The 13,809-nt window shown below is 40.1% G+C and overlaps 1 protein-coding gene across 1 annotated transcript in view; it reads right to left on the bottom strand.

Moving 5' to 3' along the window:
- LOC115768107 (BTB/POZ domain-containing protein 7) overlaps positions 1–2,957 on the bottom strand; it is a 38,006-nt gene extending 35,049 nt beyond the window's left edge. Inside the window, exon 1 of the mRNA XM_030712610.1 lies at positions 2,717–2,957. The gene's annotated coding sequence lies outside the window, so the exon portion shown is untranslated. The remainder of the gene's footprint in view (positions 1–2,716) is intronic.
- Positions 2,958–13,809: the final 10,852 nt, after the last annotated feature.

Raw genomic sequence — 13,809 nt, 5'->3', positions numbered from 1 at the left:
TTCTATGAGCCTGATTTATTTGTGTACATAGAAGCCTTCTGGAATCTTTTTCAAATCACTTATATTTGGTAATCTGGCTTCCAAATAAATAAATTGTTATTGGCAATTTCAACAGTTCGGAATTTCAATTATGATGAACATCTACAATGCTTTCTTTGGCGTGACGACCCATCTGAACCAGTTGAAGCCTACAAATTGGGCACGGCAACATAAGGTACCAAGCACGCAGCTTTTTAGCAATTCTATGCATGAAAACGAGTCTGAATTCTCATTCGTAGAGCTTTCAATATGGCTCTAAAGTCTGGGGACATATTTATGCAGGTGATGGAGATTAGATGACAGGTGAAGAGATTACTCAGCCGTGGATAATTTCCTATTCGCAAGTGATGCTCAAGTGAACCTTCCGATGACGAACTTGAGGTGGATAAGGCGAAGCTGTTTAAAGTTTCATGACGTAACGAAATTTGTCAAGGACCTCGTGCTGGCTTTAGAGCGAAGTCTCCTTGTTTCGTTTTAAAAAAAAATTTCATGATGGACTATTTACAAACGTACCGCTCTATCTACTGTTCCATTCCCTGGAATTGCAAGAGTTATTTCTTAACATCGATTACCACGCTTCGACTTGTGCTTTTTCAAGCCACCATTCAAATACATTCCTTTTGTGATGCAAATATTGTAGCATACACTCTGGTGCACAACTATAAACGAGCCCACTTTTTTCAGTGTACTATTCTAAAGAATCGAGCAAGCGAAAAACTAACGAGGAATAAAAAGAATGTGATATAAACAAAGTGCAAAACAACAACAGTAATCTCCTCGCCATTTCCTCTTCATTACTTATTCAATTTTCGGCTGGTGCATAACGACTTATAAACGCACTATTAAGTTTTTATTTTATTTATTTATTTATTATCACTTTATTTTTTATTAATTCAGCTACGCGCTTTGGCATGCTTTTAATAAAGTTTTCAGGCGGAGAATTGGAAACTGATTCCCAGACCTGAATTTGAGCCACTTTATGATCAGATGCACCATATACTAAGAATTTGGAAAAGGTTTTTTATTGGGTTCATATCTAGCGAACACATTGGCCGTGACAAAACAGTTATTTTTAGCATTGTAACCATGCTTGGAGCGTCTCTTGCTAAGTAGAAAAGGTAGTAAATTCAAACGGAGAATCTCTGTGTACTCAGAGGAATCCATGACAGTACCCGCAAAGGTTAACTTCAAGCAACCATCAGCACAGAAAGCACTCCTAAAACATAAGGGAACAGCCTTCAAAGTTTCTTTTTGACAAAAAAATATAGTCAGCAATCCAAAAGATTAGATTATGTGGTGCTAACAAAAGCTTTAGATATATATGCACATTTTTCAGATTTGTGGTCATATTTTTATTTGCAAATTCTAGACGAGCTGTCTTGTGATGGTGTAGCAATCTTGTAGTAGATTTTAGATTTTGTATTTCAATCACTTTGCACTGCTTTAAAGCATGTGCAATGGTACAGCTGTACACATTAAGGTAACAGTCATGGGCAATTTGATTGGGCGTTTTCATTGAGTTGCTAGCATAATTTATTATACATCGCTTGTCTCGGTCAGAAACATTTGTTTTTGGGATTTTCATATTTTTTGTGCTGTATTCTTCAGGGTTCTTCAAATAATTTCTGACTACAGCATCAGAACGAATTATTTTTCTAACGATTTGTGCATCAAGATCCCCTCACTGTTAAATGCACGTATTTTCCCTGATTCCTCGTCGGTATGGTATAACCCACGCGGCATGTTCTTATTTATATTAATTATTCTAGAAGCTATATGTCAAGGTACGTGATTCTAGCTCTTAAAACCTAGAGATTTGCCCTAAAAACACCATTACGATATCGATTTTGAACGATTACTTGAAAACGGGGGAAATTATCGATTATCGGAAACTGCGAGTACTGCGCGGGCATTAGGAGGACCTAGGCTCCAAATTTAAAGCTCATATACATAGGTTCTGAGATCCTTGCCTTCATACATACGGACGTACGGATGGCCACACCGACGGACATAACGATATAGACACAGCTGTTGATGCTGATCAAGAATATATATACTTTATGGAGTCGGAGATGCCTGCTTCTGCCTGATACATACATTTTCACAAATACATTATACCTTTTTTAACCACTTTTGATGGCTTCTGGGAATTCAAAATATCGCTCCAGCGCCAATACTAATATTTTAAATTGCAACAGCAAATAGAATGTAACTCGCTACTGATTTTATTCTATAATAATGACAATAATGATTATATACATACATGTGTATGTATATTGTTCACAATTTTTAGCACTACACAAACAAAGTGTACAAAATTACCTTGACCCAAATTGGCATGCGTCAGAATAGTCATGGACACTTCCTTTTATTTGTAGTCGCCGATTTTCTGTATACATATTTACGGATGTGTTTATGTATAGATAAATATTTGTATGTACACATGCAGATGTTTGCTTATGAAATAAGTACTTTCTTATTTTTCGTTAAATGAATTATTCAAAACTATATTTCCTTTTACACATAATATAATATATTTCTAATTTCTATTTCTACTTTCATCCATACAAATATGAAAAATTTAATACATACACAACTTCATAAATTTGTATAGCGCTTAGGATTCATATGTCAAAACAATTATATATATTTAAGCTGGAAAGAGTTATTTACTCACGCGTGATTTACATAAATACACTATTTACTGTCATTTTGATGCCCATATAACATACAGAACATTTTGTTATCTTTTACATTAGTTGACCAACACTTTTCAGATAACTCTAACTGTAAAAAACTCTCTTAAAATTATTAAAAACTACAAACTTATACATTTGCGGAAACAGATTTCTGCATGATAGTCAACCAAATTGCTTGGTTTATAATCACTTCTTATTAAGTGCAAAAGTTAAATTTTCACGAAAAGGAGATCAAGCAGCTAAAACACTATCGATTATATAATCGAATATAGCTGGTAGTACTATTGGAAAACAACTCGTTTCCACTACAATTTTAAGCTATGCTAACCAATGATCATTTTCAATACAAATGGAATTTTGCGTTTGCGCTCAACTCCGTACATCTATTATATAAATAGCGTATATTAAAATTAATTTAACTGAACTAAGTAATTCTAAACACGACATGCTATTTTCATCTTATTACTTGTCATATTTTTTTGTTGGTAGCATCGATATCACTATGCAACAGCATTTTCGATTTTTATCTAACATTTATTTATTTTTGATCGATTTAGGGCCTTAAATAGCCTTATAGCAGAATGGCTTTAAAAAAATTTTCGTTTGCACGGTTATTTTTTCTTAGTAACAGTACAACATTTAGATATTTTTTAAGATATTTTTATTGATATCGGTAGTCTTCAAGAATCATTGGTATAAAGAATAAGTAAGGCAAGAAGCCGCACGATTTGCATTTTGTACCGATTATTATTGTTAGTCTTTCAGTAGTATTTTATTTATAAAAAGAATAAGTAGGGCAAGAAGCCGAGTTATTGAACTTAATTAAGGGCATAGCATAATTTTTGATGTAAACGCCGCCGCAACAACCGTGCGTCGCTGATCGGTTACTAAACACCGCCCTCAAGAACTCAACTTCACTTCGGCGGAGAAGAGCGGAAGCCCCGAAGTGAAGTTGCGCAAGCTCGCGGCGAAGTTGAGTGGCCGAGGAAAGCGCACGGCTCGACAGCGAGCTTGCCTTCACTTTTGCTGGGACGATCAATGTGAGTAGACGGGGAGGGAGAGAGAAAGAAACAAAAATAACCAAAAGTGTACAGCGGAGCGCTAACGGTCCAGGAAGTGCGGCAGGGTTTATAGATAGGGAAGAAGAGTTCATACTCAACTCTTCTTTCCTATCTATAAACCCAAGTCAAGTCCGAATGCAAGTAATGTTGATAATGAAGTCTGCTCACTCTTTATACCCCGAACCCATTGAAAATGGGTAAAAAGGGTATATTGTATTTGTGCAAAATGCAAATGTATGTAACAGGCAGAAGGAAACATCTCCGACCCCATAAAGTATATATATTCTTGATCAGCATCAATAGCCGAGTCGATCTAGCCATGTCCGTCTGTCTGCCCGTCCGTCTGTCCATATGCATGAACGCGAGGATGTCAGAACTTATAAGAGACCACGCTGAATCGAGTTTGTTTCCGATAATCAATAACTTACACCGTTTCCAAGCAATCGATAAAAATCGATATCGACATCCTGTTTTTTGAGCAAATTGGGTAAAAATTAAGAGCTAGAGTCACCAAACTTGATATGTTGCTTCTAGAATATTATATATATGTCAAGTATCTTTCATTTTATACCTATCGCCACCTCCCTGCTACCACCGAAGAGCTATAAATCAAGTTAATAACCCAACTTTTATTGCCCAACAATTTAAGCCACCATTTTAGTGCAATTGACTTTTTGAGAATACACAAATATTCTATGGTACAATAAGATATACTGTAGAAAATGTCATTAAGATCTGTTAAGAAAAAACCAAAGTTATATGTAACTGCGCCATTGAATGGGGCAGCTAGCGAAAATTTCAAGAATTTCTGTATACATGTACACACACAGATTCATGCACGTCTGCTAAAAATTCTATCAACAATTGCAATTGCGATTGCTTTCTATGTTGCTATTTTAATTCGTTCTTTTCTCAATGTTACACAATTGTTGGTGTGGCTGTTGAGTAGAGTCGTCAGCAAGTAATGTAGTCAGAGTTCGAACTCTGCCAAGGGAACTTTTTTTTTTGTTATTAATTTATCTTTATTACTTCAATTGAGCGCGTTGCGCGAACTGCATTTGGTGTTGGAATAAGAGGGTTCAGGGTATTCTCTAGTCGGGACTCTTACCGACTGTATAGTCTCGTCACCTGTGAGAACAGTCCCGGCATTTAGTGAGATAACTCCCGACAGATCCATCGAGCTCTGAAGGCAAATAACACGGGCTTAACCAGTTTGGAGCATTTATTTAAGCCACCATCCTAGCAAACATACAAATGTCTTGTAACTTGCTGGCCCTGGTAAGACTGAGAATTGTACCCCAGCCAGTAGCTCCTTTTCAAGTGCCGCCCGAGCAGGGACCATGGCGTGTTTAAGGGCGTGGTGTATTTGCGGATTAAGGCCCCGCAGGTATGCCCAAACAACCAAGGGTATTTTTAGTCAGGCCTACCCTAGAGTGGATCTACCAAAGCAAAAGATAAGGAGAAAAAATATCATGTACAGAGAAAATATAAATTTAGGGTTCTAGGCAGTTGGGCATACCCTAGCTTATACATCTCATAACCTGTGCTAGTTGTCAGAGTGAACTTCTGCAAGAGTTAGGTGACGAATATGTGTGCGGAACCAAATATACAAAATGGACGAAACGAACAGGTAGCAGATGGGCGACGTCGAAACCACGCTAGCATACGGCGTTGAAATGTCGTTAATGCGTCGCGGAAACGTCTGTACAGTGCGACGAATTCATCTCACGTGCGGTGAAAAGTTGAAACGTCAACACAGTCGGCAGGACGGTAACAATGGGCGATTTTTTTGGGGAAATTTAACGATGATGCAACAACCAATGAGAAACAAGCCTGTACGTGAATAAATGAAGAATAATAAACAAATATACATAAAGAACGGCAGAATAAAAAAATATATTTACTCTATATATATATTTCTTTTCTTTTTTTTCTGCCGTTCTTTTTTATATATACAAAGTGGACATAATAATAATAATGGTCAAAAAGGCACTGACAGTATTGATGAACATGAAACGGAGAAGTAACTACGAGTGACAAAAGTGAACGATCTCCGAAACTGCGACAGTAGTGTGACCTTTTTTTTTTATTTATTTTTTATTTTTTGCGTAAATAACAAACAAAAGAAAGCCAATCAGAACCGAAACCAGAACCACCCGCCCACCAACATAAGGAAAAGGGCGAAAAAATAAAACAGCGGGATCAGCGGAGCAAAAAAAAACGAAGGGGCAATAGAAGGCGACGCTGACTTCAGAGAAGGGTACCTAAAGAAAGTAAGGGGAACACGAAATGGAGTCAGGTGAGTGCTGAAATTCAATGGTAGGTGTGCGCTGTATCCACTAGTGACGCACGAAGATGCTAGGGGCAATCGCCCTGCAGTTCGGGCTGGAAAAGGAAGGGCACATGGAGGAGCTGCGTAAGCGGCTATCTACTTTCATGCAGGATGGCGGCCATTGCCCCCAAACTTCGGCTTGGGTTGCTGAGTTGGAGGCACAGTATGCCAAACCGTTAGAGGTGCCAGCCTAGCACTCCCTTACCGACGTTGGCGGACGGCCTCTTCAAAAATTCGAACCAGACCTGAGGAGCTCCCAATTGAACGAGCGTCCAGTTATTTTGACCCCTATTTTAGCTGTCAGGGAGTGTAGTGGAAGAAGCCCGCCGAGCAACAGCGATCGACATCGAGATATGGCGGACCCCCGCTGAGCCGAGTAGTGTTCTTTTTGCTCCCAGGTCGCATCCTTAGTCGGATTCTAGGCCACTCTCGAACGTTTCGGAACAAGTTTGGAAATGTGGTGTGAGGTACGATGCCCGATCCGACCCCCATGGTTTCGCGGACGACCTTGAGTATCCTTCACGTATGGTATCGCCCTCGATCGCATGCCTAGTGCATTGAGCGAGTTATTCAGGGACAGGGCCGCCATGAGTCCGGGTATCGCGGAATTAGGGAGGACAGTACAGAAAAGTCAGTGTGTTTTACGTGAGCGCCTGCCATATTCGCTTAATCTCAGGGTATTCGAAAAAAAACTAGCCGAAACAATGCGTCGGACTAGCGCCCCTCCAGGACCCTGCTTGCACAGTGTCTCTTCGGTACCTATTAAATGTATGCCGTGATTTGGGTATAAACCACAGGCACCACAATACTCCCCGAAGGGCCGCAACCAAAAAGTCAGGACGGAACATGTTCCGCGGGCTCCTGGCCACCCGTGGTACCAAAATTTACTTACAGTTTTTGGTCGACTGCCGTACAATTCTACTACCCAGTGTACCCTTCCGTCAGACAAAATGGGTCATCTTGTTTCGCCGCTCGAATTAGCTGGATGCCCAAATCAACGTTGGATAATCACCCAGGGTCACCACGAGGAGGCCACATATTTGTGGGGCACATTGAGTCGACTTGACGAATGATTTACGAAATACGCAGCATGCCCTTCTACATCGGTCCATTGAACCGCGGGAAGACAGTACAGTCTACGTGGGGACATCTCAATCCGTTTCTCTCTATGCACAGTGGGACCCAAGCGGCAATTACGGACGGAAGGGTCCCCGCCTCCCCAGCAATGGCCCACGCGAAGATCACCATCATCGATTGGGCACCGGTCGTGGTGCCTGGGTCCAAAAAAATGCTTCCCACGTCAGGGAAAGGGAGTGCTTGCTCCGCAATCGAATGGAGAGGACACGAAGAAGGAAATGAAGGAGGAATGAAAACCTTACTCAGAATCGGACAGAGCAAACAACGAGCCCAAAAGGCAATGTATAGAGTTGCAGCTGATCATGGAGGAGGAACGGCGGAAACGTGCTCGGAAACGTGCTTGGAAACAGAATAAGCTGGAGCAATGGCTAGAATCCACCCAGACGCTGGTGGTCGGGAGAGGCTGTCAGAGTGGAGGAATCATAGGGTTTCATCTGGGATCGGAAGGAGCACAAGATCCGGCTGAAGGATGAAAAGTTATTGAAGCAAAGGTACTACCCTTAAAATCCAACAACGCTAAAGGCGATCGATGCCCTCAACAGGCACACCAACAAATTATTTTTTTTTAATAAAAAAATTAAAATAGCAGTACAAACCACAGCACAGAATACAAATGTGATAGGAAATTTGTTGTCGCTCTTAAAATTTACGAGATTTGCTTAAAAAACAGGATTACGATTTCGAATTCAATTCTTATCGATTGCTTATAAACGGGGCAAGTTATTGATTATCGGAAACAAACTCGTAAAACGCGGGCATTAGGAAGACCTTTAAAATTACAAATCTCTATCTCTTATAGGTTGTGAGATCTTTGCGTTCATACTTACGGAGCTGTATTTAACAGCATGGTAATTGCGAAAGTGATTGCCTTAGTGGGGAAAGTATTATTTTTTTTTTATCTGGTGTGGCTGTTGAGTAGAGTCGACAGCAAGTAATGCGGTCAGTTGCGAGTTCGAGCCCTGCCAAGGGAATTTTTTTTTATTAATTTATTTGGTGTTGGAAAAAGAGGGTTCAGGGTATCCCCTGGTCGGGAGCTCCCGACTAGAACCTCTTGCTTGATTTTTTTTCCAGGATCTGAGGTGATGTGCGGTTCTGGCGGTCGTTTACCCACCCAACCATGAATCTCTGATGCCAGATTACGAGAGACTCCCTATTCTAAGCTGATCTATAATATTAGGTCACTATGCCTTTCATTAATGGAAACTTAAGCGTTCAGTTTGCCTTAAAACAATATATCGGCTTCATTTATTTTCGATTATTTTGGCTAAATTTTAACATTCTTGGTAAAAAAAAAAATATTTTTCTTTCGTTATATTCTAACTCCACGCGCTTTGCAATCGAACTTTTTTTTTCAAGCCAGGAAGAAAAACTTTCTTTCCTCATATCGTGTCTTAATAGCCGTTATTATTCTAATAATTGTTCCATATGTCGTGCCAGTTGTATAATAAAAAAACGAATCGATGCTGTACGACGTTAATCGGGATACGTATTTATATTTGAAACAAGCATCGTTATTAAAGTCCTAACAAAGTCATTCAAAAAAAATTAAAAAGATTTTAAATAAACTTACTAGTGGGCGCATACTTTTATTAATTACTGTCACACAGCAAATTAGCAGCTGATGCTACCTTCCTCCGTTTTAAGCTATCGAGTTATGCAAGGGCTCGAAGCGTCAAAAACTGCTTCTGAGCATACGCACGATTAAGTGTTACTGATCAGCTGTTCTTTTACTATGTAACGTTATATATGTATTTCTGAATGCATAATTAAATCATAAACAGAAACTCTCTCGCTTACAAGCATTGTCCAAGCGCGATCTGCACCTGCACACTCACTTAGCTGAAAGCTCTAGGTATGTATGTCTGTTTGCAGATGCGACAACGCAACGAGAAAGCTTTTGGAATGCTGACACGCTCAAAAATGTAAGGGAGGAAGAAGGAAGTGTGGTGACTTACATGCTACGGCGGTGAAAGGCCTTTCAACGCTGACGACGGTGTTGTTTAGTTTATGAGTTGTAGGTTGGTATGGTAGAGATCTTCTTGATCTCTTTATTTTTCTTTAATCAGGGGCGCACTAAAAGTTTGTTAATTAAATATGCTTATTTTTTATATTTTTATTTTTGTTTTGTTGCTGCGGGCGTTCGTTTTTCTGCGTGAAAGCACTGCTGACTTGCTTTGAACGTTCGTACTTGCGTTCGTATACCTCCAAAAAAATTTGAATAAAAAAAATGTCAATATTTCTAATTCTCTGCTAGAGGTTTTAACTATGGCACTGCACCTAATAGTTTAATTTTTTTTTTTTTTTGTTTTTGTTTAGTTAACTTGGTAGTTTTGATTGTTTTCTATTTTGCACTGGGTTGGCGATGGGGATCCGGATAGGGTTGATGAGACCGCCATGAGCTTCCATGTCTCCTAGACCCGTCGGCTGCTCTAATCGGCACTGCAGACGTGCTTCAAGAAATAGCACTTTGCTGGCCAGAATATTAGCCCATAACCCAGAATTATGTTGGTTGGCTGGGGCTATACATTTTTTTTGTCTAGCGATCTTATGAAGCACTAGCAACGATTAGGATGCGGACGATCGAAATAATCAGGCTCTATAGAACAAAACTATATTATTTTTCACGGTCTGAAAAAATATTATTATGTGCGCATACCTTCTCCTCTTTTCCGACTCCTTATCTTTATTAGAAGCTGCTAAAAGTGAAGCAAAGATGAGATGCCCTTAGATTAGGGTTTTGGCTGTCAGTCACACGTGAGCGTCTTGGTTTACCGGGGATTGCGACAACGCAAACAGTTCTGGCCCCTTCCGTGCCCAATTGTTTTTGGTTATATAAATGGAACTTAAAAGTCAAATTCTACATGCATCAACACAAGTATTAATCATATTTCGATTTTAGCAATAGTAGCTTTATTTATTAGACACCAAAAAAGTGAATATTAATTTGCGTAGATGTTGATGGTTAGAGAGCTCGAGCTAGAAGAAAGTGAACATACTAAATAACAAAATAGTGTAAACAAACTTATCAAAGACAAAAAAACTTCAAATGTATCAATTTTTGTGCTGCCAGATCGCCACAGTACCCCATTCTAGACTTCAAGTTGTGAGACGAACGGGGAGTCTAATTGTGCGGCGAGTTTTTGTGGATTGTTGGAGCAGTATAAGTGTGTTGGGAGTATCCTTAGATGCGTCTTGTTGTTGACCTACTGGCGATGTTGCTTCTAAGTTGGTTGTCATTGATTGTTGTTGTGTCTCCATGAAAGCAGGTTTGAGGCGATCAATTGATACATTGGTATCGTGACCATTGATAAGTATGTTGAAAAATTTGGTTTGTTTTGATTTACTTCAAATGGGCCGCCGTAGGGCGTCTGAAGCGATCCACGTACCGTGTCGTTACGCAGAAAAACATGAGTTGCATCAGATAATTGCTTGAAGATGAAAGGCTTTGATGAGTCGTGGTTGGATGTTTGAATTGGTCGGATTTCGCGCATCATCTCTGTTAGATCCTTGGCGAAATCAGTGTGTGGTTGAAATTGACTGAAGTTGTTGAAAAATTCTCCAGGAAGACGAAGAGTTGTGCCGTAAACTAGCTGTGCTGCTGTTGTTTGGATGTCGGGCTTATATGCTGAGGAGAATCATTGGCAATTTGGATGGCCAGCCGATCCTGTTGTGACACATTATAGCTGCCTTAATCGTGCAGTGCCAACGTTTGATGATTCCGTTTGCCTGTGGATGGTAGGCGGTTGTTCGTAAATGGTCAATGCCGAGGATGCGCGATAGCTCGCTAAATAACCTGGATTCAAATTATCTGCCTTGGTCCGTGGAAATGCGTGCTGGAACTCCAAAGCGAGAAATCCATGTGTTTATGAGTGCTGTGGCTACTGTTTCAGCTTGGATATCCTCGATGTCGATTGCATCTGGCCATCTTGTATAGCGATCAATGATCGTGAGACAATATTTAAATTGACCAGATTGAGGCAATGGTCCAATGAGGTCTACATTGATATGTTCAAATCTGCGTGAAGGCAGAGTGTATTGTTGGGGTGGTGAATGAACGTGGCTCGTGACTTTAGATTTTTGGCAAGGGATGCAGTGTTTGACGAAGTAAGCTATATCCTTATGCATACAAGGCGACACAAAGCACTGTTTGATGAGTTTAATTGTTGATCCAACTCCTCCATGGGCAATGCCATGATCTTGCTGATAATATTTTTTCGATGTGGTACTGATATGAATGGCCGCACTGTGGAAGTAGGAAAATCGCATAAGATTGGAGTACTTAATTACGGTAAGTTGATAGAATTGATTTGAAGTGAAGTTATCTTGTAATTAAGTAGCTTTTTCAGCTCTGGACAACTTGCTTGTGAAGCAGCAATCTTATTGTAGTCGATGATGTTGGCTTCAATAGTTTCGATGCGAGAGAGTGTATCAGCAGCAATGTTATCGACACCTGCTATTTGCAGAATAGATGTCGTGAATTGCCCGATCAAATCTAGCTGTCGAAGCTGACGTGGAGAAGCTTTTTCTGATTTTGAGTATACCAATGGTTTATAGTCAGTGTAGACATAAAAAATTTTGCCTTCGAGCTTATAACGGAAATGCTCCCGGATGACAAGTGGAGACAACGAAGCTGGGGGTGATCATATAAAGCTCTCATGTGGAGATATATGAGCGATGCAAGCTTACAAAATCTCGAATTTCTTCAAGCACATAAGCAAAAGCTTCAGCTACATTACAAACGCTAGCTTTTGTCTGTTACAACGCAGGCGACATTTTTTTCGTAAACGATACATGGTGGAACTGTGTTTATTTTTTTGGTTGGTCTCATCGACCATTACATAAGTTTAGACAAAAACTGGGTAAAATTTAAACAAAACCTATTGGAATAACATAAAATTTCCATTCATCCGTATGTTTTCCAATTTAAATATAAGAACGCAAAAATTCATGGATTTGCGGATGCTTCTTGACATGCCGTGTCGCAGTGTGATAGGTCAGGAAGGCCGTGTCGCAGTGTGATTCCTAGTAATTGTACGCGGGTACATTCCTCAGTAGCATTCTGGGAATTCGGGGAATTCCCTGCTTTTGCTTTACTAGCTGATATTGAACGAAAGCACGGCAGCAGAGGCAGAGACGCTCTGCTGCTGAGAGAGGTTCGATGGTAAGATACCAAGAGTCTTGAGTAAGACAGAGATGGCTACATACACTCGACATGAGTAAGTTTACGACATGAGTGCGTAGGCTGACATGGTCAGTTGAGCTTGGGTATTTGAACCGATCGGAACTCGCTGTGCAGCCGCGTCAATCATCAGAAGTATCAACATGGATGACATACCTTTGCCGCCGACAGACATACCCCTTCCGCCGACATATATAAGTATGTATGCCACACAGAAAATGTATGTCGATATACCTTGCCTGCCTAACGAGCTCTCTGGGTGGGGTGGTAAGGGCGATGAGACGTGATATTTTATACATATGGCACATTTGTATGTAAGTGGTTACTGTTCGTGCAAGATGTAACAAAAATCTATAGTCTTTCCCTCACTGCTCGCAATCTAGGAAGTTTTTCTTAGGTGATACTTGGCGTTTATAATTAAAAAAATAACTACATTTAATAACTTCGAAAATCTTGTCTCTTTTCTCAAATATGAGTAGGCGTCTGACTCTGCCGGTAACTTGGGCGAGGAGGGACGAAATATAACAGATTCACTCCGATAAGGTGGCGTGATCTCGCCTGTGGCCGCTTCTTAGCCTATACTTCGGGATAGCGCCGATGATAAATGCGCCGAGGGCATGGCTGACGTGCGCCGAAACTTGGCCTGGGTGGTAGCCTGTTGGCCTCTCTGGCCTTTCGTTCCCTGAACCGTTGGTAGTTTGTTTATTTATTATCGTATCTTTTATTTGTTCGTTCCGTGTCGCATGTAGGTTTAAAGTTTTAAAATTTTTATATCTCGACACACCGTTTTAATTAAAGTTGCATTGTCACCAACAAAAAATTCCTCGTTATATTTTTATAGTACATATCGGCCTGGTTAGGTTTTTCACGAGTTCTTTAGTACTTTGAAACTTTAATGTGCTTTCGAGCACGGCACGCCCGCCGTCGACCGCTGACAAAATCGAACTCTCCGGCTGTACATTTGGGCAGCAACATCATAGGTGCCGAAATTCGGCACACGCATACATAGAAAGATGGTCACCGTTGCTGCCCATTTGCACAACTGCATTTTTGGGTCAACGGCCCATATGAAGGCCAAGTGCATGCGATCCACTCTCCGTCCAATTTCTTTAGGAGCGAATGATAAAATAGCTTACTTACTATACTTCTTTTGAAATTACCTAATTTGAATAAGGATGAATTAAGAACACAGAAAAACTAACAACACATTATGTTGTTTAAGATTATACAAAGTTATATAGAAATACATATCGAAGAGACGGAGCTTAGACGACTGCTCATGCAAAGGTAACATTTTAATACGGATTGCTTATCGCATTATTTATTTTATTTCCTGGCTTTAATGCATTATTATAAAACAAA

The sequence above is a fragment of the Drosophila novamexicana genome, unplaced genomic scaffold (genome assembly GCF_003285875.2).
Source record: "Drosophila novamexicana strain 15010-1031.04,08,12 unplaced genomic scaffold, DnovRS2.1 tig00001636-arrow-arrow-pilon, whole genome shotgun sequence".
Taxonomy (NCBI): Eukaryota; Metazoa; Arthropoda; class Insecta; order Diptera; family Drosophilidae; genus Drosophila; species Drosophila novamexicana.
The sequence above is the reverse complement of the archived record's forward strand: the minus strand, read 5'-3'. Positions and strand labels throughout refer to the sequence as shown.